At 41.5% G+C, this 26,510-nt stretch overlaps 1 protein-coding gene and 1 long non-coding RNA gene across 7 annotated transcripts in view; one reads left to right on the top strand and one right to left on the bottom strand.

Annotated features, from left to right (window-relative positions):
- Positions 1–11,042, bottom strand: part of zgc:112980 (uncharacterized protein LOC503706 homolog) — a 54,910-nt gene extending 43,868 nt beyond the window's left edge. For 2 of the 6 annotated variants that reach the window (XM_020529402.2, XM_048609383.1), the window contains exon 1: positions 10,701–11,041. The gene's annotated coding sequence lies outside the window, so the exon portion shown is untranslated. Of the gene's footprint in view, positions 1–4,411; positions 4,495–10,638 lie in introns of those variants that run through there. The other 4 variants (XM_048609385.1, XM_048609387.1, XM_020529401.2 and 1 more) reach the window with 4 other exon arrangements.
- The window catches only part of LOC125485650, a 22,417-nt gene continuing 6,926 nt past the window's right edge, over positions 11,020–26,510 (top strand). The window contains exon 1 of the long non-coding RNA XR_007264359.1: positions 11,020–11,067. This is a non-coding gene — a long non-coding RNA (uncharacterized LOC125485650). The remainder of the gene's footprint in view (positions 11,068–26,510) is intronic.

The raw sequence follows: 26,510 nt of genomic DNA, 5'->3' as shown, positions 1-26,510 counted from the left end.
CCTAGACCCTTCGAAGGGTCTAGGCCCGAAACGTCAGCCTCTCTGCTCCTATGATGCTGCTTGGCCTGCTGTGTTCATCCAGCCCTGCACCTTGTTGTCTCGGATTCTCCAGCATCTGCAGTTCCTACTATCTCCCATTGCAATCAGGTAAATTTCTTTTCAAAATTATGTGCCAGCAATTGCCAGTTACTGGCACTGAATACAAATCAAATTGGCCATTTACAAATTTTAAAAAGGTGTAATGCAAAAGATAGATGAAAAATAGAGGGGAAGTAATGGGAATCCAAAGTTACCTTGCTGGAGGGATTGGGGGAGGGGAAATGATACAGCAGACAAGGGGACAATTTAGAAACAGCATGAATACTATAGAATAAGGGACGAAGATGGCACTGAAGAAAGTTGGGAATGAAATGCAAAAGGAACGAAAGGAATAGGATGGGTATGGCATGAGGCAAACAGCATGGGATAAGGATTCAAAGTAGTATTGTTGCAACAAAGACATTAAACTACACCACATGTTTTGCAGGTCTCTGCTGATATGGAAATAATTTATTTCCTTTGAGAGTTACTGTCTACACTTGCTGTTTTATATTGCATCACTTTAAATGTTATTGTCTTGCACTTGGAACGCTGTTTCAAGAAAGAAAAACGGCAAATGATTTGTTCTTAATGTTCAGCCACGGAGTCATACAGCATAGAAACAGACTCTTTGGTCCAACCAGTCCATGCTGACCACATTCCCAAACTAAACAAGTCACACATTCCTCCAAACCTTTCCTACTCATGAATTTATCCAAATGTCTTTTAAATGTTAAGTGTACCTGCATCCACCATTTCCTCTGGCAGTTCATTCCACACACGAACCACTCTCAGTGTAAAAAGTTGCCCCTCGTGTCCTTTTGAGATCTTTATCCTCTCATCTTAAAAATATGCACCCTCGTTTTGATCTGCCCCACCCTAGGGGGAAGACCCTTGTCATTCACCTTATCTATACCCCTCGTGATTTCTTAAACCTCTATAAAAGTCACCACTCCGTTTCACTGGAGCAGAGAAAGTTAAGTCCCAGTCTTCCCAGTCTATTTTTATATCTCAAACGCTCCAGTCCCGGTAAATCTTTTCTGAACCCTTTCCAGTTTAATAATATCCTTCCTATAACAGGTGGCCAGAACTGTACACATTACTCCAACAATCTCGACATGACGCCCCAACTCCAACACTCAAAGGTCTGAGCAATAAAGGGAACTGTGCTAAATTCCTTCTTAACCACCCTGTCTACCTGGGATGCAAATTTCAAAGCCAACGCAGCTTTTTAATTAGTCTCCAAGATGGGTATTAAAAACAGCAAACTGGATTTTCTCCCCTTTTTTTCCTGCTTGCTTCTCACTTGATATTCTGCTGTTTGACACATACAAGATGCTGATTTACCACATAACATTTTTATTCATGTCACGGTTCCGCATGGTAAACTGGTTAGCAAGGTTAGATCACATGGAATAGAGGGAAAAGTAGCTATTTGGATCCAGAACTGGCTCAAAGATAGAAGACAGAGGGTGGTGGAGGAGGGGGGTTGCTTTTCAGACTGGAGGCCTGTGACCAGCAGCGCGCGACAAGGATCAGTGCTGGGTCCACTGTTTTTCAACATTTATATAAATGATTTGGAGGTGAACGTAAGAAGTACGCTTATTAAGTTCGCAGATGACACCAAAAATTGGAGGTGCAGTGGACAGTAAAAAAGGTTAGCTCAGAGTACAACAGGATGTTGGGCCAATGGGCCAAGAAGCAGAGGCTGGAGTTTAATTTAGATAAATGTGAGGTACTGCATGTTGGAAAGGCAAATCAGGGAAGGACTGATACACTTAATGGTTAGGTCCTGGGGCGTGTTGCTGAACAAAGAGACCTTGGAGTGCAGGTTTGTAGTTCCTTGAAAGTGGAGTTGCAGGTAGATAGGATAGTGAAGGTGGCGTTTGGTACACTTACCTTTAGTGGTCAGTGCTTTGAGGAGTCGGGAGGTCATGTTGTAGCCGTACAGGACATTGGTTAAGCCACTTTCGGAATACTGTGTGCAATTGTGGTCACCCTGCTATAGGAAGGATGTTGCAAAACTTGAAAGGGTTCAGAAAAGATTTATAAGAATGTTGACAGGGTTGGAGGGTTTGAGCTACAGGGAGATGCTGAATAGACTTGGGCATCCCCCCCAACCCTGGAGCATCAGGGGCTGAGGAGTGACCTTACTGAAGTTTATAAAATCATGACGGGATGGATACAGTAAATAGACAAGATCTTTTCCCTGGGAGGGTGGTGGTGGTGGGGGTAGTGGGGGTAGAAAGAATGTATGGAATGAGCTGCCAGAGGAAGTGGTTGAGCCTGGTACAATAAACAACATTTAAAAAGGCATCTGGATGGGTACATGAATAGGAAGCATTTGCCCAAATGCTGGCAAACAGGCTTAGATTTATCTAGGATATCTTGTTGGCATAGATGTGTTGGACCAAAAGATCTGTTTCTGTGTCTATAACTTCAGTGCATTTGTTAAAATTCTTTACTGAACTTAATTCTGACAACTTCATTTACGTCATGCCTTTGACAGTACAACCACACCTGAAAAAAAAAACTTAATAGTAGGTAAGAGAAGAAAATGCTTAAAAACAAAATCAGAAATTGCTGGAAAAACTCAGCAGATCTGGCAGCATCGGTGGATAGAGAGCAGAATTAACTTTTCAGGTTCAATGACCCTTCTTCAGAACAGTTTCCAATTTCCAGCATCTGCAGCTCTGGTTTTTTTTTTGAAAACTAAATGCTTGCTGGGCCAAGAAAGGAGCTATCAGCACACAATCATAACTTGTTTGTCTGTGAATTGTATCAGCCTAAGTTCGCTTAGTTTGGCTCCCTGTGAGGGATCAGACAAATCTTACAGACTTTAGAAGCAATGGGAAAAAGAAAACTGTACCACAATGAAGAAAACAAAACATATTGTTTGGAAAGAAGATAACAGGAGCTAGGACACAAACAGGCATGTGGGCACATGACGTCATAGATACGATCAAGACTTGGATGAAAGATGGGTGGGGGTGTGGAAACGTTGTCACAATATTTATCAAGGAATCAATTATAGTAGTGAGTAGGCATGAAATCCTGGTAGGATCATCAAACGAGGCTATACAGGTAAAAGTACCAACACAAAAGGAGCAAACATGCTGTTGGTACTGTACTATAGGCCCCCAAAAACAAATAAACAGGGAGAGGTAAAGGAATAGATATGTAAAAAACCAAATTTCAGGGATATCGAGCAGTGAAAGCAGTGGTCTTTAATCTACCTAAACATTATCTGGGATACTTTTAATGTGCAAGGTAGGGAGGTAACAACATTCTAAAAAATTGCATTCAGGAGAACTTTCATAGCTAGTACACAGAAAGCCCAAAAAAGGGAGGAGGCAGTTTTAAATCTAATATTCAGAATTAAGCCCGGACAGGTGGAAAATGTAAATGTAGGGGTACATTTTGTATATAGTTTCCAGAACTCAGTTAGATTTATGATTATTAAGGAAAAGGATGAGGATGGGGCAAGAATAAAAGTTTAAACTGGGAAGGGCTAACTTAAAACAAAAAAAAAACACATTGACGGGCTGTGGGCATTGCTGGCTGGGTCAATTTAATGCCTGTCCTTAGTTGCCTTTGAGAAGCTAGTGGCAAGTTGCCTTCATTCACTGCTGTAGGCTCTGAAGTAACAGCGACACATTTCTATGTCAGGATTAGGAGTGTTTTGGAGGGGAACTTGCAGACAGTACTGTTCCCATGTATCTGCTGCTCTTTTCCTTCTTGATGTGGGTTTGGAAAGTGTTGTTTAAAAAAGCTTAGGTGAATTTCTGCAGTCCAACCTGCAGATGGTACACCCTACTGCTACTAAACATTGGTGGTGGGTGCAGATGATATGGTGTCAATCAAGCAGACTGCTTTGTCATGGATAGTGTCAAGCTTCTTGAAGTGTGGTTGAAGCTGCACTCATCCAGGCAAGTGGAGAATATTCCATCTCACTCCTGAAGTATGCCTTGCCGATGGTGGGCAAGCTTTGGGAAGTCAACATGAATTGCTCACTGCAGGGTTCCTAGCTTCGGACTTGCTTTTGTAGCCCCATTATTACTAATGGCAAGTCCAGTTCAGTTTCTGGTTAATTGTGACCCCCAGGATGTTAATAGTCAGGGTTTCTACAGATAATAACTCCACTGAACGTCAAAGAACGAATGGTTAGATTCTCTCTCGTTGGATAGTCCTTGCCTGGTATTTATGTGGCATGAATGTTACTTGCCATTTTTCAGCCCAAACCTGGATATTGTCCAGGTTTTGCTACATTTGCACATGGACTATTTCAATATCCGAGAAAACATAAATACTGTTGGACATCACATAACCTCACCTCTTGAATTCAATTCTGTTTTTTCCCCCATGTTTGAACCAAGGCTGTAATAACCATAGTGGGACGTAAACTGAGCAATGAGCAGGTTGTTGCTAAGCAAGTATTCCTTGATGGCACTACTGATGACACCTACCACCACTTTACTGATCGAAAGTAGACTGATTGGGCGATAATTTGCTAGGTTGGGTTTGTCCTGCTGTGCGCACACAAGGCTTATTTGGCAATTATCCACATCATCGCGTAGATGCCAGTGTTGTAGCTATACTGGAACAGCTTGGCTAGGACTATAGCAAGTTCTGAGCACGTCTTCAGTACCATTGCCAGACTGTTATTAGTGCTTAAAGCCTTTGCAATATCTAGTGCCTTCAGCTGTTTCTTGATATCACGTGGAGTGAAGCAAATTGGCTGAAGACTGGCACCTGTGATGCTGGGGACCGCTGGAGGAGACCAGGATGGATCATCCACTTGGTACTTCTGGCTGAAGATTGTTGTGATTGCTTCAGCCTCATCTTTTGCATTGATATACTAGGTTCCCCATGTTGGAAGATAGGGATGTTTGTGATGCCCCTTCCTCCGGTCAGTTGTTTAATTATCCACCATCATGCATAACTGGATGTCACAGGACTACAGAGCTTAGATCTGATCCATTGGTTCGGGAAAGCGCTTCGATCTGTCTATCATTTGCTGTTTGTGGGGAAAGAAAAAAAAACAAACAAAAATCAGTCAGCCTAGTTTATTGGATTGTGATGATAATCACATGGGTTGAATTCCCAAACTGGCTGAGGTTTCCATGAAAGACTCTCCTTCTCAACCTCTCCCCTCACTGGAGGCTTGGTGAGATTAAACCACGGTCTCTTCTCTCTCTATATACAGAGAGCAGACATATGGTCTGGTAGGATGATCATGACTTTTTGTTTGTGCTGTTTGACATGCAAGTAGTTCTGTTTTGATACCTGTAAACAGGGTCTGAGGTGAAGTATGCCTGATGTTCCTGGCATATCCTGGCTTTCTTCACTGAACCTGACCTGACCTGACTATGTTAGTCACATTTTATAACTTTTAACCAATAGCCCTGGAGGTGATGATAAATCAAGCAAATGCCTAAACATTCCTCACATCACAAGAGTTTCTGACTCAATGACCCTTTCATGATGAGTACCAGATTCCCACAACCCTCCGTGCAAAAACATGCTCTTCAATGCTCCTCTTGGCCTTCTACCTCTCAAGTGGAATCTATGTCCCACCTGAATTATTACCCTTCTACTAGTGGAAAAAGTGCCTTCCTATCAATACTATCTATGCCCCTCAGTCTTATACACCCCGATGAGTTCCCCTCAAGTTTCATTGCCCCAAGGAAAGCAACCCTAGCCTATCCAATTTTGCCTCAGATCTTAGACCTTCCAGCCCAGGCAGCATCCTGGTAAATCCCCTCAGCATCCTCTCTACTGCAATCACATCCTTCCAATAATATGCGACCAGACTGCATACAGTACTCCAACTTATGTTTTAAACTTTTAGCATAACCTAAATAAAAGCAAAATGCGGAAAATTGAAATATATCAAAGTACTGGAGAAACTCAGCAGGTCTAATGGCATCTGTGGAGAAATTAACTTTCTAGTTCAAATCCAGTACAATTATTCAGAATTTCAGCATGACCTCCTTACTCTTGTATTGTCCCTCAGCTAATAAAGGCAAGTATCCCACATGCCTTCTTAACCATGCTACCAATCTGTCCTACTATTTCAGGGATCTGTGTAAATCAGAGATGAGGGTCTCTGATTTACAATACTTTGCAGGGTTCTACCATTCGTGCTTATAGGCTTTTGCCTTGTTAGCCCTCAAGTGTATTAGTTCAAAGTTTTCTGGATTGAATTCCATTTGACACTCAGCTGCCCACCTGACTAATCTATTGACACCTTCCACTATCTACCACCCTAACAATTTTTTTTGTGTTATCTTCAAACTTCTTGATCAGACCCTCCACATTCAAGTCTAGATCATTAACGCATGCCATAAACAGCAAGGACTCCAGAACTAAGACTGGAAATAGACTTTCAGTCACAGATACATCCCACTGTCACATACAGCATCCTGCCTCTCACCCAATTTTGGATCCAATGTGCCACTTTCCTTGGACCCAGTGGGCTCTTACTTTCTTGACCAGTCTTCTATGATGGATCTTATCAAAAGTCTTGAAGTTCATGTAGACCACATCAAATGCCCTAGTCTCATCAACACTCCCGGTTACCACCAAAAGATTTGATCAAATTTGTCAAACACTACACTCCCTTAGCAAAACCACGTCTACTATCCCTTTCTCTACAAGTATATCTGTCCCTACCAAATTCTAATTTTTAATGAACAACTGCAGAAAGCTAAAAGACAAAAGGGACTTGGGGGTACTTGTGCATGAAATCCAGAAAGCTAGCACACAGGTGCAGCAGGTAATCAGGAAAGTGAATGATCCTTATTTCAAGAAGGTTGGAGTATAAGAGTAGGCAAGTCTCACTGCAACTGTACAAGATGCTGGTGAGGCCTCATCCGCGATACTGTGAAGAATTCTGGTTCCGTCATTGGAGGAAAGATATCATTTCATTAGAGGTAGTTCAGAGAAGGCTCATGAGGAAGATCCTGGGAATGGAAGGATCGTCTTTGAGCAAAGGCTAAACAGGTTGGCACTCTATTTACTGGAGTTTAGAAGAATAAAAAGTGATCTTATGAAAACATAAAAGGGATTTGACATGGTAAAACGCTGAGAGGATACTTTCCTGATGAGTTTAGGACCAGAGGGCATAGTCTTAGAACAATGGGATAGCAATTTAAGACTGAAATGAGGAGGAATTTCTTCCTTCAGTGGTTGAAAATTATTGAAACTCCTTGCCATAGATAGCTGCGGGGGCAGATTCCTTGTGGATATTAAGCCTGAGGTAGATTCTTAGATTAGTAGGGGAAAATTGAGGGTTGAGGAAAGGGCAAGGAAGGGAATCTGAGGAATATCAGATCAACCATGATCCTAATGAATAGCATTGCAGGCTCAAGGGACCGAGCAGCCTTCTCCTGTTCCTTACTGGCCCGAAACGTCAACTTTCTTGTTCCTCTGATGCTGCCTGGTTTGCTGTGTTCCTCCAGCTCCATACAGAGTTATCTTCTCCTGTTCCTATTTCTTATGGACCTCCTGTGCAGTAAACATCTATGAATCTTTGATTCAGCAGCAATGGTAGTGCCACTTAATGTCAAGGAATGATGGTTAGATTCACTATTGTTGCAGATGGTCATTGCCTGGCACCCGTGTGGCACAAATGTTACCTTCCATTTGTCAGCCCAAATGTTGACCAGGTTTTGCTGCATTTAGCCACGCACTCCTTCAGTATTGGAGGAGATGCGATGGAGCTAAACATTGTGCAGTGATCAGCAAACATCCCCACGAATGACCTTACGATGAAGGGGAGGTTATTGTTGAAGCAGCTGAAGAACTGGGGAACTATAGTGGTGTAATGGTAGTGTCCCTGCTGCTGTCTCACAGCTCCTTGGTTCAAGTCATACCTGCTCCTCAAATGTGTAATAATATGTGAACAGGGTGATTAGAAAATAAAAAATGAAAAGAATTGCAGATGTTGAAAATAAGAAATAAGAACAAAAAACAAAAAACAGAAATTGCTGGAAAAAATTCAGGTCTGGCAGTATCTGTGAAGAGAAATCAAAATTAATGTTTCGGCTCCAGTGACCCTTCTCCAGACCTGAAGTGCTTGCCTTTGTGATTAAAAAATATCTACTCTAAAGAACCGGGACTGCTGTGATTCGTGTCTGTACTTCTGAGCTAGAAGGCTAGGGTTCAAGTCCTAGCTGCTCTAGAGGTGTGTAATAACATTTCTGAATCAGGTGATTAGAAAAAAGGTACGCTGAAGAACTAGGGGCTTTTGTGGCACAAGTGTCTCAAACTCTGCGTCAGAAGTCCTGGGTTCAAGTTCCACATGCTGCAGAAATGTGTCATAACACGTCTGAACAGGTTGATTAAAGATATCTACCCTGAAGAACTCCTGCAGAATATTATGGGGCTGACCTCCAACAAGCACGGCCATCCTTCTTTATGCCAGGTTTGACTTCAACCAGAGAGATATCCCCAAATCCCACTGACTCTAGAGGTTTGCTAGGACTCCTTGACGCTACATTGTCAAATGCAGCCTTGATGTCAAGGTCAGTCACTCTTTCCTTCATGTCTAGAATTCAGACCTTTTATCCATATTAGAAACAAAGCTGCAATGAGGTCAGGAGCAAGTCAGCCTGGTGGAACTCAAAGTGAAAGTCAGCAAGCAGCCTTTTGCTAAGGAGGTTCTGCTTGATATACGGTGGTATCAACACTGCTATCATTTTATTGATAACCGAGAGCAGACTGGATAGGGAAGTAATGGGCTGAATTGATTTTGTCAAACTTTGAGTACAGGACACATATGGGCAATTTCCCACATTGTCAGGTAGTTGCCAGTGTTGTACTTGTAGCGAAACTGCTTGATTTGGGGCTCAGCAAGTTATGGAGCACAAGTCTTCATTATTTTTGCTGGAATGTTGTCGGGGTCCATATCCTCTGATATTCAACGTATTTGGCCATTCTTGATATCATGTAAGGTGGACTGAATGGGATAAAGACTGGTATCTGTTATTCTGACGATCTCTGAAGGAGGCCAAGATGGATCACCCACGCGACAATTTTGGCTGAAGATTCTTGCAATACTTCAATCTGATTTTCTGTACTGATGTGGCAGGCTTCCTCATCACTAAGCCTGGAGATATCTGTGGAGCCTCCTCCTCCAGTGAATTGTTTAATTGTCCAAAATGATTCAGAAGTGGACGTGGCAGGACCTCAGAGCTTAGAAATGACCTGTTAGTTGTGGAATCATAACCTGGTCCGTCATACAAATAATTCTGTGTTATGATTTCACCAGGTTGATAGCTAACTTTTAGAGATGCCAAGTGCTGCTTCTGGCATACCCCACTGGACTCTTCATTAAGCCAGGCTTGATGGTAATAGTGGAGTGGGGATATGCCAGGCTACAAAGTTGCAGATTGAGCTGGAGATCAGATCTGTTGCTGATTGTCCATTGCTCCTCATGAATGCCCAGTCTTGAATTGCTAGACCTGTTTGAAATCTGACTTAACTGTAGTAATGCCACACAACACTCTGGAGGATATGCTCAAAACGATGACAGAACTACAGGAACTAAATTCTTCATGGATAGTTTTAATGTTCAGTCAGGAAGCTGTGAGAAGTGTGAGCGTATGATATTGCGTATATAAAGCGCAGAACCACTAATTCGCACTAATCTGTCAACACGGTACAAACTTAAACAGAAGTACATTAAATTGAAAGTACTGAAGCACCAGGCTGAGTTGGCCGAAAGCAGTTTCCTGGATTGGACAGAACAAATTAAAAAATAAGCTGGTCTATCAATCCCTTGAACATGCCAATCTAGGCTTGGCAAATGAAAATTCAAAACACGTTTATATGCAACATGATAAAAGGTCACAAAGCTGAGGATTTTTGTTTTGTTTTAAACAGAGTGTGTAGTGTTTGAGCGAACCCACTTATTTTCTCCATCAACATTCCATACTGTGACCAAAGCTAGCTCTCCAACTGATCCAATGACAGAAACCAGTGGAAATATACAGACCATCTTAGGAAAGTTAATAAAATTGAAGCCTTGTTTCCTTACACTTAATTGGCATTTTAATATTAACAGATCTTGGATTTATCCACTCAGAAACTTCTCATATATCCAAACTCAGTAAGTTCTTGCGGTGCAGTGGTAGTGTCCCTAAAGTCAATGTCACCTTTTCAATTTACGATATTCCTTTACCAAAGACAGCCTTCATGCAATCGTTGCAACACACTTCCCGCACCTGTTGTTCTGCAACATTCAACACACCTCAATTCATATTTTGTGACTGTATGCAAAGCAGCAAGAATTTCACTTTTATATTTTCGACTGAAAAGTTACAAAAATAAGGGAGACTTAATTGATAGGACTATAAAATTGACAAAAGTATTCTTAAAACTGAACAGCAACAGTTCGTTGTGGCAGCTACGCGACATCCAGCAGTGAGAACGATATTTTTGTGCTCACATATATTAAGAAAATTCAGATTGGGCAAGTCTTGGCGCACAATGAAAGCTGCCGAGCAACTTTAATCCGAAAAGACGAACGTAATAAGAGAGTAAACAAGATCCTACCCGGAAATAAAAAGGGGGAAAAACAATCGCGAGGCATAATGGAGACATTAAAGAGCTGTTACCCAGAAGCAGAAGATGGCGGCAGTCAGTATTCCCCGGGGGTTTCTCCTCAGTGGTGCCCTGCCCCTCCCCGGGGACAGTATCAGGAGGGAGTCCCGGGGCAGGGGCCAGGCCTCGGCTGGAGTGCACCAGCCAGTTCCCGGGGGTATGTGTTCAACTGAGAGGGGAGGAGGGCCGAGTTAAACTCCAGCTCCCCGGCCTCTACCCTCTTTCTCAATCTCGCCCACTGCCCTTTCTCACTCCCTCGTCCTCCCTTTGCATTTACCGCGCAGTCACCGCCAGCAACGCTTCCGGGTCGCCGCGTGACCATTTCCGGGGCACGTTGCCACGGAGACGGCCTATTGCCCCCCCCCCAAGCAACTCCTCAAGGTAAAGTAATGAGCCCTGCCCCTTGGCACACTTATTTATAATGGTGCGTGTTTAAAAATACCACACAGTCATAAACGGATTAGGTTAATTGCGTATGTTGGAGATTTATATTCATCGGAGTGTAAACTTTCTGAACTTTTACTAAGTTTGATTTGATGACCTGCATTGAGATTTAGGGGATGGGTGTTAATAAAGGCTTGATGTCGCTGGTTGGTGCATAATAGAGCTCAGTGTCAACTTTAGCACAATCCAAACACCTACAGCAATATTTAACTTTTTTTGGTATATTCTACCGAAGTTACAAAATAATGGGGCTGATGGACGAAATTTTAGACTGAGCCACCAGACTTCGTTGTGACAGCCACCGCAGCACTCAGGTGTGAGAGGCGGTTGAGGAGAGAGAAAAAAATATATACTTTTCGTGCTCGCATATATTAAGAGAAATTAAGCTTCGGCGTGTCCTGGTCCACAATCGATGCCGCTGCGCAACATGCAGTCGAAAAGCGGACAGCCTAGTTTTGTTTTTGGAGACAATAAGGACTGCAGATGCTGGAAGCCAGAGTCTATAGGTGCGAGGCTGGAAAAGCACAGCAAATCAGTCAACATTTCGACCGAGACCCTTCGTCAGTCAATGTTGACACCATTAGGCTGTAAGCTCCCAAGGCGAAATATCAAGTGCTGTTCCTCCATTTTATGTTTGGTCTCACTCTTGACAGTGGAGGAGGCCAAGAGTGGACATGTCGTCAGGTGAGTGGGAGGGAGAATTAAAATTGACTTCACCAACTTCAGAATCTCTCCACGACCAGCCCTCTCCCTCCTCCGCACCTAACCTGTCTAACTTTCTACTCAACTATTTAACTATCTGCTCCACCCTTCCCACAAACCAATCACAGTAATCCCCTACCTGTATCTACCTATCACCATCTTTCCTTCCCTTCCCCCCGCCCCCCCCCCCCCCTCTTTTTTTCTCTGGACTCTCCTCCCCCTCCCCAGGCCTAACAAGGGTTTCAGCCTGAAACCTTGATTTTCCTGATCCTCTGATTCTATAGAGCCTATTTTTTCCCCAAAAACAAAACAGAAATATTTTGGAGAAACTCAGCTGGTCTGGCAACTCTTCTGTCTTATTTATACTGCCAAACCTACAGAGTTTCTTCAGCACTTTCTGTTTTTCTTTATGATTCCTGCCATCTTCAGTTATAGAATCATAGAGATATACAGTATGGAAACAGACTCTTCGGTCCAACTTGTCTATGCTGACCAGATATTGTAAATTATTCTAATCCCATTTGCCAGCATTTGGCATATATCCCTCTAAACCTTTCTATTCATGTACCCATCCAGATGCCTTTTAAATTGTACCAGCCTCCACCGCTTCCTCTGACAGCTCATTCCATACACGCATCACCCTCTGCATGAAAAAGTTGTCCCTTAAGTCCCTTATAAATCTTTCCCCTCTTACTTTAAAGCTATGCCCACCAATTTTAGATTTCCCTAGCCTGGAAAAAGACCTTGAGTAATCACCCTATCCATGCCCTTCATGATTTTATAAAGATCTACAAGGTTCCCCCCTCAGCCTTTAACGCTCCAGGAAAATAGCCCTAGCCTGTTTAGCATCTCCCTATTGCTCGAATACTCCAACTCTGGCAACATCCTTGTAAATCTTTTCTGAACACTTTTAGGTTTAACACTATTTTTGCTATAGCAGAGAGACCAGAACTGAATGCAGTATTCCAAAAGTGGCCTAGCCGATATTCTGTACAGCTGCAAGATGACATTCCAACTCCTGTACTCAATGCACTCACCAGTAAAGGTAAATGTATTAAATGTCTTCTTCACTACCCTGTCTAACTGTGACTCCACATTCAAAGAACTATGAACCTGCATCCAAAATCTCTTTGTTTTCATTCTAGTCTTTGCCAGTATCAACAAAACCCATGCGTTAGGCTTTGTGCAGCAACAAGACTTCTGCTGCGTGACATTAGTTTAAATGCGCTCAAAATCTTCGTGTTGATTGTCAGTCAGGTAGCTACTCAGTTCCCTTATGATGTGGAAAGTTCTCCAATAACGTTGTCATAGTTTGAAGCTCTTCATTATACAGAAACTTAGAATTAACAGAGATCACAATCATGCTTCAGGCTGTAGGTGCCATGATCTGTTCTGATAAAAGCAGAGGGAAAAGCCAGTAAAGTTCTTGTAAATTAATGTACTGGTTGTACTGGAACTCAATTATGAGATGAATTGGACCAGTTTGTGTCATTTGCAAGTTTTAGTATTTTTAAAAATCTTTTCTGTGTTCCTAGTGTTAGGTTCAGTCCTATGAGTTAGCAGCATTGAAGAAACACCTGTGTGAATATGAGAACAGGAGGGGAATAGAGGGATACGGATCCTGTAAGTGAAGACAGTTTTAGTATGGAGGGGCAAAATGAGTTGACGCAGGCTTGGAGAGCCAGAGGGCCTGTTCCAGTGCTGTATTGTTCTTTGTTATAGAGTCATAGAGATATACAGCATGGAAACAGACCCTTCGGTCCAACTCGTCCATGCCAACCAGATATCCTAGTCCCATTTGCCAGCATTTGGCTCATATCCCTCTAAACCCTTCCTATTCATATGCTCATCCAGATGACTTTTAAATGTTGTTGTAATTGCACCAGCCTCCCCCACTTCCTCTGATAGCTTGTTCCACACAAGCACCACCCTCTGTGTGAAAAGTTGCCCCTTATAGGTCCCTTTTAAATCTTACCCCTCTCACCTTAAACCTATGCTGTCTAGTTTTGGACTCCCTCACCCTGGGGAAAAGACCTTGTCTTTTTACCCTATCCATGCCCCTCATGATTTTATAAACCTCTATAAGGTCTCCAACACTCACATCCTTGTAAATCTTTTCAGAACCCTTCTTCATAAATTTCACCAAAAATCCTAATTTGATCAAATAATGTTCATTAGACATGTTTAGATAGAATTTCACTCCTCCTCATGTTGGAATTAGTGGAAGAAAATTTGCCCATGCATGCTTATTTAAACTATTACATCCTGACTTAACAGTATTTGTGAATCGCACAACTGATCCATCAACTCGTTCGTATTGCATCACTCCAGTATTGTATGCATTAACGCTGAACTGAGAAAGAAACAGACTGCGGAAGGGGTGGAAATTTTTCAACTTAGAGAGTTGATGAAAATTTTAGGAGTAAAGTTTTTAAGATCTAAATGTGGGATATAATTTTTGTGCTGGAGTCAAAGTGAATTTTGAATTTATACCACTTTTTCTGCAGACTTAGAAGTAGCACAAGACAACTGTAGACATGAGTCAATAGCTCTATGGAAAGCAACATCACATATTCACTGTCAATTATGCCTCTTTTTGTATATAAGATAGTACAAAACAGTTTTATCGTAGAGGGCAGTATGCACGATAAGGTTCTACAAACCATGTATGGTCTTCCATAGGCAGCACTCCTGTCAGTAGTATTGGTGGTGCTTGTCTTGTTGACTGATGAATCTTGGACTTGGACAGATCAAATCCGGTACAGGAAATTAGGTCACAGATCAACCTGCACAAAGTGTGAACGTAGTGTCTGTCCGAAGAATTTTCATTGGACGATTAGGCTATCAAATCTCTCTCCAGTGTTGAAAATACAAGCTGTGATGCTATCACTGTAAGGTCTGTTGACAGCACTGAATAGCTTAGTCTTCGAGTTCTTCTGGCTGCTAATTAATCCATACAAGAGTATAGGAGATACATTCATCAATCAGAAGTGTGTGACAAAGATAGGGGAAATTTCCTATTATAAGGAATGTCCTTGCTAGGATTATCTTCAAACATTATATTGTGCATATAGCTGAAAAAGTCTTGCCTGATAGCGAGTGTGGATTCAGAAAAACCGGTGGTACTTTGGAGGTCTTCACTGCTACACAGCTTCAGGAAACGTGTTGAGAACGTACATGACTTTTAATGTGCCTTTGTTGATCTCACAAAGGACTTTTGACACTGTCAGCAGAGTGGGTCTCTGGATGCTACTGGCCAAAATTGGTTTTCTTGAAAAGTTTATTCAGATGATCTTTGAATTCCATGATGGCCAAAGTCATAGATTAGTGAAATTTCTACCTCCTGCTCTGTCTCTCATGGTGTAAAACTGCCTTGTGTTTTAGCTGCTGCCATTGTTTGTTTGGTTGCTGTTTATGTCAACATGAATTGGGATAAAGAATTTGTCTTTGCTTCAAAGTGAATGACAAATTATAGTTTGGACAGTTTGGATGCTGTTGTTTGCTCATTACTGTACTGTTGCTACCCACACTGAAGAAGACTTACAGATCATAATGGAACATTCTCAGATAAAGGGACTTGGTCTCATTATCTGTAGAAATTATATGCAGTTTGCCTCATAAAACTTTGTAATGCAAGTTATAATCATTGACAGGCACACTTTGTCTGAACTGTGTAGTTTTATATAAAGACAAAGGGAATAGGAGCAGGAATCGGTCATTTGGCCCGTCAAGCCTACGCTGTCATTCAACATGATATGACTGATCTTTTACCTCAGTGTCGTTTTCCTGCATTATGCCCGTATCCCTTTAATATTTAGGAATCTATTGATTTCTGTTTTGAACGTAATGACTGAACCTCCACAGCTGTGTGAGGTAGAGAATTTAAAAGATTCACTATCCTTTAAGTGAAGAATACCTCCTAATACCCCATAAACAATAAACAGGAGGGTATTGAGAGGGGCGGAGGGACAGAGAGACCTTGGAGTACATGCCCACATGTCACTGAAAATGGCAGGATGGATAAATAAGATGGTAAAGTAGGCTTATGGGCTGCTTTTCTTAATTGGGTGAAGGGTTACATATGAAAGAAAGGATGTAATGCGGGAACTATATAAGATGTTGGTTAGGCCAAAAAATGAAATTTTGTGAGCAGTTTTGGTCACCATGTTAACAAGAAGAAAATTATTGTTCTAGAGTGAGCACAGAGGAGATTTATGAGAATGTTTCTAGGGCTTGAAAATTGCAGCTATGAAGAAAGTTGGACAGGCCCTGGTTGGGTTTCCTTAGAACAGAGGATACTGTTGGGTGACTTATCTGGGGTGCTCAAAATTATGCAGGGCTTAGATAGAATGGACAGGGAAGACCTGTTTGCACTAGCAGAGTTGTCACTCACCAGACAGCACAGTTTAAAAGGTGATCAATAGAAGGATTAGAGAGTTTTCATTCACAACATGGTGTTATTCTTGAATTTGTTGCCCAGTTTGATCGTTGAGATAAAAATCCTCCAACTCATTTAAAAGGAATCTGGATCTGCACTTGAAGAACTGTAACCAACAAGACTATGGACCAAATACTGGAAAGTGGGATTAGTGTGGGCAGCTAGTTTATTCAGCTAATGCAGGCACGGTGGGCAGAATGGCCTTTTTCTATGCTGCAATCTTTCTATGGTCCTAGAATAGACACGAACTATCTATTTAGCGTTTTTCTCTCTCTTTTTATATAATTATAATTCTCCTGTTTCTGCCTGTATGGGTCCATATTTGCCTTTGCTAATAGTTCCTCCTTACGTCCAGTGTCTATCAAAGTTTCTTCGAGCTGTTTTTGTGTTTCTTGCCAGTTTACTTTCATATTCTCCCTTTCTTTATCAGTTTCTTGGTCCTCCTTTATGTTCACCCTTAAGTGACTGATAGAATGACAGTTTGGTGCCCCCCACCACCACAAATTGCCTGCCTTTCCCTTCGCACTAAAAAAACAATGTAAGTCATAAAGCTGGCATTGTTTAACTGTGCACATAGAGGTTGTTGAGGTTGGTTGGCTCGCCGAGCTGGTTTCTTGTTTTGCAGACGTTTCGTTACCATGCTTGATGACATCCTCAGTGCAGCCTCCAATGAAGCGTCGGTGTGTTTTCCCGCCTGGTTTTTAACCTCTGGGGTCCGTTGAGATGGATTGCCTCACTTCCGATTTTCCTTCGTAGTGGAATGTATATGGGATCGAGTTCAATGTGTTTATTAATAGCATGCTTCGTGGAGTGCCGTGCTTCTAGGAATTCTCGTGCCTGTCTCTGCCTAGCCTGTCCCAGGATCTTGGTGTTGTCCCAGTCGAAGTGGTGGTTCTCCTCGTTCATGTGGATTGAGATGAGTGAGTATTGGTCGTGTCTTTTTGTAGCCAGTTGGTGTTCATGTACTCTTGTTGTTAGTTTCCTTCCTGTTTGTCCGATGTAGTGTTTCTCGCAGTCTCTGCAGGGAATCTTGTAGATGACATTGGTCCTGTCCATGGCGGGGAGTGGGTCCTTAGTTCGGGTGAGCAGTTGTCGTAGGGTTGACGTGGGCTTTAATGCCACTCTGATGCCCAGAGGTCATAGGAGTCTTGTGGTGAGTTTTGACGTGTTTCTGATATAGGGTAGTGTGATGAGTGTGTCGGGCCGTGTAGTCTGTTTCTGATGCTGTTCGTGTAGGCATCTTCTGACCCAATTTCCTTGAAAACCTGGAAGAGGTATTCTTCTTCTTGGCATAGTTCCATGTTGCTGCAGTGTGTTGTTGCCCTTTTTTAGTAGTTCCATGTTGCTGCAGTGTGTTGTTGCCCTTTTTTTCTGGGCAAGATGAAGAAGAAAAGTACCTCTTCCAGGTTTTCAAGGATAATGGATATCCAAAGAATTGGGTCACAAGATGCCTACACGAACAGCATCAGAAAGAGACTACACACCCCGACACACACATCACACTACCCTATATCAGGAACACGTCAGAATTCACCACAAGACTCCTACGACCGCTGGGCATCAGAGTGGCACACAAGCCCACGTCAACCCTACGACAACTGCTCACCCGAACTAAGGACCCACTCCCCACCATGGACAGGTCCAATGTCATCTACAAGATTCCCTGCAGAGACTGCGAGAAACACTACATCGGACAAACAGGAAGGAAACTAACAACAAGAGTACATGAACAACAACTGGCTACAAAATGACCCGACCAATACTCACTCATCTCAATCCACATGGACAAGGAGAACCACCACTTTAACTGGGACAACACCAAGATCCTGGGACAGGCTAGGCAGAGACAGGCACGAGAATTCCTAGAAGCACGGCACTCCACGAAGCATGCTATTAATAAACACATTGAACTCGACCCCATATACATTCCACTACAAAGGAAAACCGGAAGTGAGGCAATCCATCTCAATGGACCCCAGAGTTTAAAAACCAGGCGGGAAAACACACCGACGCTTCATTGGAGGCTGCATTGAGGATGTTACCCAGCATGGTAATGAAACGTCTGCGAAACAAGAAACTAGCTCGGCGAGACAACCAACCTCAACAACCTCAACACCCACAACCCGAGCTACAAATCTACTCCAAAACCTTAGTGCGCACATAGAGGCTGGCAGCCTGTAAGACAATGCTGAAGTCAGTAAGTGTATTAGAAGTAATGTGAAATTTGTAGAGACTGGCAACTTTCAAGAATGTGGTTAAAGTGAGGAGGCATTAAGAAAATAAGCTGTTATGATCCCCTCTGATAGTCATACTGGAGATGTCATATTTCAGAATGAAACCTGGCCTGTTAGATCATGTATTTAATTTTTGCAGTCGTGCTTAGTCACTGAAACCTATTCACACAAGGCTGCAGATATTCTTTCACAAAAAAATGTAAGTTTATTACACAAAAAAAGCAAAGAAAGCTATGTATAAAGAAGACAGGTAGAAACATTTTTAAACAAACATCAAAACAAAGTTTCAACATGTTTCCTAACATCATCCATTACAGAGACTTAATCCCACAGAGATATCACTTCTGCCTCAGATTTTTAAATCCTTTACTGATTTTCTCCATTTTCTTTTTCTTGAACTTTGGAGACAACTTTATGGTGGCATGAATTTTTCATAATTCTGTTGGCCTTAAATTTTTCAGTTCTAGCTATTTGAAGATTTTTATCCAAACTTTTCTCGCTTGGAAGCTTCACATAATAAAAACCAGGTGACTGGTTCCCTTGAACTGAACCACTAGCAGAAATGGTTCTAAGTTTTCTTCTGAACTAACACTTTGAATTTTCTGTTCTGAACCAAAACAAAACCAACGAACTTAATATGTTTAATGTGCCTGTCAAAATCTCAACAGAATAAACATTTTACCCTTTCACACTTGTCTTCAATCACAAAAAATTGAGTGATCATCCATAATGCCAAAATGTCCCCAGCACACGTGCTAATTATTATTTTTGCTCATTATTCGTTAACAAATTTACATTACATTATTTTTAATTTAATCATCGGATAATATAAATTAGGAAATATTCTGTTGTCCCAGATAGTTTTCTATCTTTGGTTTATTAAGTTTTGTATTCAAGTTACTGTATATATTTTAAAAGCTATAAAGAAAATTCATTATTACAGTTAAACATTTCTTAACTTACATCTGTCAAGCTTCAGGTATTTTTTGTTCAAAACAGTATTCTGTTTCAAAGCAAAAATGGCAAAATCTGTACTTAGCATTTACAGCTTGAGAGGAAGAATCGGGAAAATTTTTTATCAATTTTTAACATCAGATTTATTTCATTTTCTCTGAATTTTTCTACTTTTTTCACCATTACTCATACATTTTGGCATTATGGATGATCACTCAATTTTTTGTGATTGAAGACAAGTGTGAAAGGGTAAAATGTTTATTCTGTTGAGATTTTGACAGGCACATTACTCATGCCACATTAGGGAGGGAAAAGTTCCACTCATGGAAAAGTTTGGAGTGAGATTTGTGATTAAAGGGCAATACAGGTTTATTGATGTTCATCATGTTTAATTTTGCTTTGAAACAGAATACTATTTTAAGCAAAATACCTGAAGCTTGACAAATGTGAGTTAATACAAAACTTAATAAACCAAAAATAGAAATCTATCCAGAATCTATCTACCTCTGCCATGAAAATCTTTAATGATTCTGCATTCACTGCCTTTTGAGGAATGGAATTCCAAAGATTCACTGCTCTCTGAGAGAAAAAAAAAGTTTCCTCATCTGTCTTAAATTGTAAACTATGACCCATAGTGCTCTATTCTCCCGCAAGAGGAAACATCCTTTCGACATCTACTTGGTCAAATCCCTTCAGGATTGTATACATTTCATTTAGGTCACCTCTGACTCTTCTAAACTCCAGAGGATACAGGTCTAATCTGTCTAGTCTTTCCTCATAAGGCAGTCCACACATTCCAGGTATTAGTTGAGTAAATCTTCTTTGAACTCCTTCCAATGCATTAACAACCTTCCATAAGTATGGTGACCACTACTGTACATTACGGAACAGTCTGACTGTATCCCCAGTATCACTGAAGTACAATTTCCCGACTCTTGTGTTCAATTCCCCCCACAGTAAAATATGATATTCTATTAGCTTTCCTGATCACTTGCTGTACCTGCATACTAACCTAGGACACCCATGAAGGGGGACACAGTAATTGAAACACATTTGGCAAAGCATTCTTGTCCGTAATTTATTGTTCTAACACTGAGGCATTTTATGTGGCATTTTTGCAATGGGAATTTGCAGCTTATGCTCTGTAAATTGCATGTATGTTCTCCTAGTGGTGAGATGTGTTGCTGATAATGTTTGGAAGCCCTGTATGTGTGTTGTTAAGTTCTTTGATTGTTTTAGTGCCATTTAGCTGCTTGTACCATGGTTTCTGATGACAGTGTATCTCATGTTCACCTCATCCTCTTGAATTGGACTCCAGTATTTCCTCAGATCAACAGGCTAGGAGATGCAACATGGCAACAGGAACGGGGAGGATTAGGGAAATAACCTATAGCAATAGAAAAGAATGGGGATTCTTTTTGAAGCAGAAGGACGATGTGGGAATTTAGTTAAAATATAGCACAAGATGGCAGCAGGAGAAAAGAATTTCATTTTTAAAAAGTGAGAGAATCAGAGTAAACTTCAAGTAAACAAGTGGATCAGAATACTACAGAAAATGCAAAGCATAGCAACAGGGAAATATGGAGTCGGCCTCAGCTCAGTTGTCAATTCTCTGTTCTGAGTTAGCAGCTTGTGCATTGAAGTTCTGTAATGAGATGAAGGAGCAGAAAATAAGAATTTACTGTTCCCTTGCTCCAATTGGCTGAACAAGCATTGTCCTTCCATGCTTATTCCTGCTTTGTCAGTTTCCAAGTACTCCCCTATGGTGGAAGACTTGAATTCTTCATCCTGCAAAATACCTTGGGCTTGGCTCAGTTGATAGTACACCTTTTTCTTCTGAGCCACAAACCGTATTCAGGATTTGAAACGATATCAATGGAGATTTTAAACTGAGGCCCTCTCTGGCTATTCAGGCGCATGAAATATTCCCTGGCATCATTTTAAGAAGACCGGGAGTTTGCCATTCACTTTAAAATGGCACCTTGCTGAGTGCAAATCAGTGGCTACAGTTCCCACCATGACTGTGGTGACTTTAGTTCAAAAGTAGCTTCTTCTGCCTGAGGTGCTACATAAATGCAAGTTGTTATTCTTTTACCATGTAATTAAAGTGAGATTGGAGGAACACAAACAGGCCTATGAAGAAATTGGAGCAATATGAGACTATACTGTGACAGGTTTTTCCTAATTTCCAATTTTGACATAACATTTGCCATCGTAAAATATATACATGTTGCAAAAGAAACTTGCCATTACAGGTTAGAACCTAGGCAGCTGAAGGCGTGCTGCCAATGCTGGAATAAAGAAAATCAGGATTATTACTGAAAAAATACGCACATTTTGTCAAAGCTTTTCATCTGGCATTTATCAGGGTATTTCACAAGAATACTAATTCATGGGAAAACCAACATTTACACTGCATGTGTGTTGATTGGTGGCAAGTGGACTATGGTAGGTGGAGGTATTGCCATGGACACCGCACCAGAATGATAATTGACAATTAACAGTCAGGCTTCAAGTAAATTTTAAGCCAGCAGATTGACTCTGATTGGTCAGGGAATTTTCATGCAAGTACACTACACTGCAAGCCTGATCAACAATACTAAATTAGGTGTCAGCGTAATTCCTTCCATATTCAGAATTATCCATGAAAAGTTGCCCAATTGCAGAATTACATCTAATGTTATACATTGATGTTGCAAACTTTGCAAGGGTGGGCTAGTTGGGCACAGCTTGTTGCAAACAGCTGAAGAGACATGCTGTTGATATGATCATTCAGTCTTTGGTATGGCCCACTTAACTGGCATCACACAGGCACTGAAATTCATATATCACATTACTCAATTGGGTAATAGTCACAATACCTTTTTGCTTTCATGGCAGCATCCCGTTGGTGGTGACCACTATTTGTGTTGCGAATGCATAGTAGCAGCATGAAACAGCTAGCTTCATCTATTGTTGAAACCTTTGAGATACGCTCCCCCAGGATAATCTGAGGTAGAATTGACACTTTTCAGTGACTGCCTTGGGGCCTTCCGTGAGTTTGCACAATATATAGGAAGACATGATCTGATCAGGGCAGCTATATTCCTGTAGGATGTCTTTGATGAGTCCTATTTAGCGACATGTTTGATTGGTGAACAAATGGGTCTGGTTCTATTTATGAGGTTGCTGATAAAGCCAATCTCATGGCGTGTTTAACTGTAGGAATCCAAATGTCTATACTGACCGGTAAAGGTAGGTTGCAGCAGGCAAATTTGAATTCTTGTGAACTATCCTAGTGAGTGCAAGACAAAAAGATTTAACAAAATGGGTCTTTATTCATCAATACTCAAGTTTTGTACTAAATACTCTCTCTCACTCTCAATGCTGTAAACCAGTCAAAATGGGAAGTAGGACAAAGGACTGTCATCAGCCTACAAAACCACAAGTTTTGAAAATTGTCTGTTTAACTGCCAATTTCAATGTTACTGCAACAACTCACTAACAGCCACGTTTTTTTCTGCACTTCATAAAAAGTTCAGAGACTGATCCATATAAACTTGTTTTAACATTGAACTTTTTTGTCTCACCTTTTCTAATCTCTGTGTACGTGTGTTGTGACAGTATTCTTGGGTGCAGTAATTAATAAACTCACTATTTTTGTTAATTCAAGAAAACCTGGTTAAATTGTCCCCTTCGTAAACTTAAGTTCATTTGGGTCTGGGAGAAAAGTATGCATAAGGAAGGGATTCCTTCTACATTAATCTTGTGATCGACCGAGGCAGTGGTCGAATAGAGAAGGGGAGACATTTCATCCTTTCACACCAGAGAAGGTATCCCATTTGAGGTATCCCATTCAGAACCGGTGTGAATTGGGGCACTTAATCTGAGATCTGGTCACAACTAAAACAGATCATGCACCTGACTAGAAGGGAACCAGATACGTTTAAACAGTTTTTGGATTTGGTGCGGATTGTTAATCAAAAATGGTTCAAATTATTCACTAATACTCATCCATGACCAGAAGAGGACACCCCAACCACTACTGCCTCTTGTTCCATATGTGGTGCTAAAACATCCTACCAGCATTAAGACTGCCCACCACTAAAACAGACTGTTGTGCCTGCAGAGATTTTAAAGCGATGCTGCAGCAAGAAACTTCCATATTCTGAGACATGGATCCCGTCAAAGCCACAAAAATCCATCGGCATACAGGAAGTAGAAGACTCCCCCCAGTTACCTAGAAGAAGTAACCCAGGTGACAGAAGATTTCTGGAGCACAGAGCTCTTAATGGACGTAAGATTTAAGCTTGATACTGGAGATGCTGTCTCCATCCTCAGTCTCAGATGCTGTGCAGTGCTGAGACTAGAACCACTCTCACCCTCCACAGTTTGCCTCCATGACCTAGGAGCACATCACTAATGATCTTATGTCGCATGACAGCAAGAAAATAGCACACGGGATGAGAAATTTTACAGATCCTCCATGCCATTCTGAATCAACTATCGCTGAGCAAGGAAGCATTCATGGCCTGACAGCTCATTTACAAACCGTAGCATAAAAAATCCATACCATATCCAGACTGCTTCGAGACAACCCCTATGTGTCCCACACTGTATGCCATCCTTCTGGGAATAAATAGACAAAAGAGCCAACAGGAGCATCACTAACCACAGCCAGAGCAGGGAACTCCAGATATCACACAGCTTTTTGAGGAGACAGTGGAGGGAGTAACCGCCAAGATGCTACAGAAGTGGTAATAACATGATGCAGCAATAGGGTTTTCCAAACAGCCCAAGAATATCTGGAATGTACCCTTGCATAATGAGTCTGTCCATGCAGCCACAACCAATAAGAATTCAATAGTTGTAGCCAGTCAAGTGGTTGACTTGGAAGTCATACCACAAGAGACTCGGTGGGAAAGTGAGCTGGTTGCAGGTTCATAATGAATAGATACGTAAATGATGGGAAAATGTGGACACATTAATGCCTGGAAAGGGTAGACACTGAGACACAGGATGAACACGTGGAAGGAGGTGTGGTAATAATGTAGCAGCTATCAATAGGATAGAAGGACTGACTCCATGATAGTTATGCAGGGATCTCTTCTTGTTCTGTGTACAACGTATTGCATATTGTTCAATAAATAGTTCTGGTTACTAATACCTGCTCCACATTCATCTCTAACCACACTTACAACAGAGAAGGGAGGTTATTGTAAGGCATTGTATAAGGATGAAGGGGGTTTGGAGTTTTTTGGAGAAGAAGAGTGATGTTAGATGTGAAGAATGATGGAGTGTAGCGGAGGGAAAGAATTGTTAACGTTATCCACTAACATAAGCCGGAAAGGGAAGTTGGGTGGTCAGTACTTTAGTAGGAGTAAGATTGTGGATAGGTGAGTTCAGAGACAGCATGAGGAGAGACAGGAGAGAAACTAGAGAAAGGTGCAAGTTTAGGGCTAGGGCACGGGGGAAACTTGGAGGAAGTTTGGCCTGGTGGCTTTGGGTAAGGGATAGAATTGGCAAGGCATCTGTTTTAAACGGCCTCAAACTTTGTGACAAAAACATCTGTGAACTATGGAGGTGAGATTGGGGAGGAGAGGGGATTTAAGAAGAGAGTTTGCAAAAACATAAACAAAATGGGAGTTACCTTTGCTTTCCAGATTAATCCTGAATCAGTGAGCAACTTTTAGCAGTGAAGAGCTAGACCTAATGATTCAGCCAGTTCTAATGGTGAATAGCTGAACCAGTCATCCACCATTTTAATTCTTGTTTGTATTCCTTTGACAATTCATTGGGGTCAATAAGCATGAGATGGAAATGACAAGATTGAATACCTTCACAACTACTGTTAATTTGTTTAGCGTGTAATGATGTGCTATTAAATCTGAGTTACATTGAGAGCTGCAATTATGTGAGGCAGAAATACCACAGACTCTGGTGATTGGGCTGTCAATTGGAATCATGCAAAATGACATCAAACAGGATTATGTGGAGTGAGGATTTTAAAATGTCTGGACTTAGAAGTTTTAACATCTTCCTCTTACATCATTGATTTCATTGAAATGAAAAGTGAAAGAATGGCAAGCATATTACATGTGTCTTGTCTTATCTTGGTGCCACGACTGAACAATACCTCCACATTGCACTTAGGATCTGGGCAACACTTGATGCAATATGTCATGTCCATCACCTCATTGCAACTCTCCTCTGTGTTGGAATTTGTACAACTTTCCCTGCAGCCACGGGCTACAGTAGTTTCATTTCCTAAGATAGTCATCCATATCTGCAAAACAATAAAATTTAGAATTGCACTTCAGTTAATAAAATGAAGGAAAAAGTTTTCTTTTCGTACTTAGAATAATTTTAATTGGATCTCCATGGGTCCCCAGCATCACAGATGCCAGTGTTTAGCCAGTTTGATTCAATCCATGTGATGTCAAGAAACATCCGGAGGCACTGTATACTGCAAAGACTATGGACCCTGACAACATTCTGGCAATAATATTGAAGATGAGTGCTCCAGATGAGTGCACCCTGAGCCAAGCTGTTCTAGTACAGTTACAACACTGGTATCTACCCAACAATGTGGAAAATTGCCCAGGTATGTCCCGTACATAAACAGCATGACAAATTCAACCCAACCAATTACAACCTCAATAGTCTAGTGTTGATCATCAGTAAAGGAATAGACGATGTCATCAACTTTGTGATCAAGCAGCATTTACTTAGCAGTAAGCTGCTCAGTGACACTCAGTTTGTGTTCTGCCAGCGATATTCAGCTCCAGAACTCATTACAGCCTTTGGTCAAACATGAACAAAAGAACTGAATTCGTGAGGTGAGATGAGAGTAACAGCCCTTGACATCAAGATTGCATTTGACTGAGTGTGTCATGAGGAGCCTTAGAAAAATTGAAGTCACTTAGAATCAGGGGAAAACTCTACTTTCAATTCCTCCCACTTCCTACAGACAAAGGGGGTAGCCATGGGTACCCGCATGGGCCCAAGCTACGCCTGCCTCTTTGTAGGTTACGTGGAACAATCCCTCTTCCGTACCTACACCGGCCCTAAAC

Source organism: Rhincodon typus, chromosome 21, assembly GCF_021869965.1.
Source record: "Rhincodon typus isolate 14 chromosome 21, sRhiTyp1.1, whole genome shotgun sequence".
Lineage (NCBI taxonomy): Eukaryota > Metazoa > Chordata > Chondrichthyes > Orectolobiformes > Rhincodontidae > Rhincodon > Rhincodon typus.
This window is presented reverse-complemented; position numbering and strand designations above follow the sequence as displayed.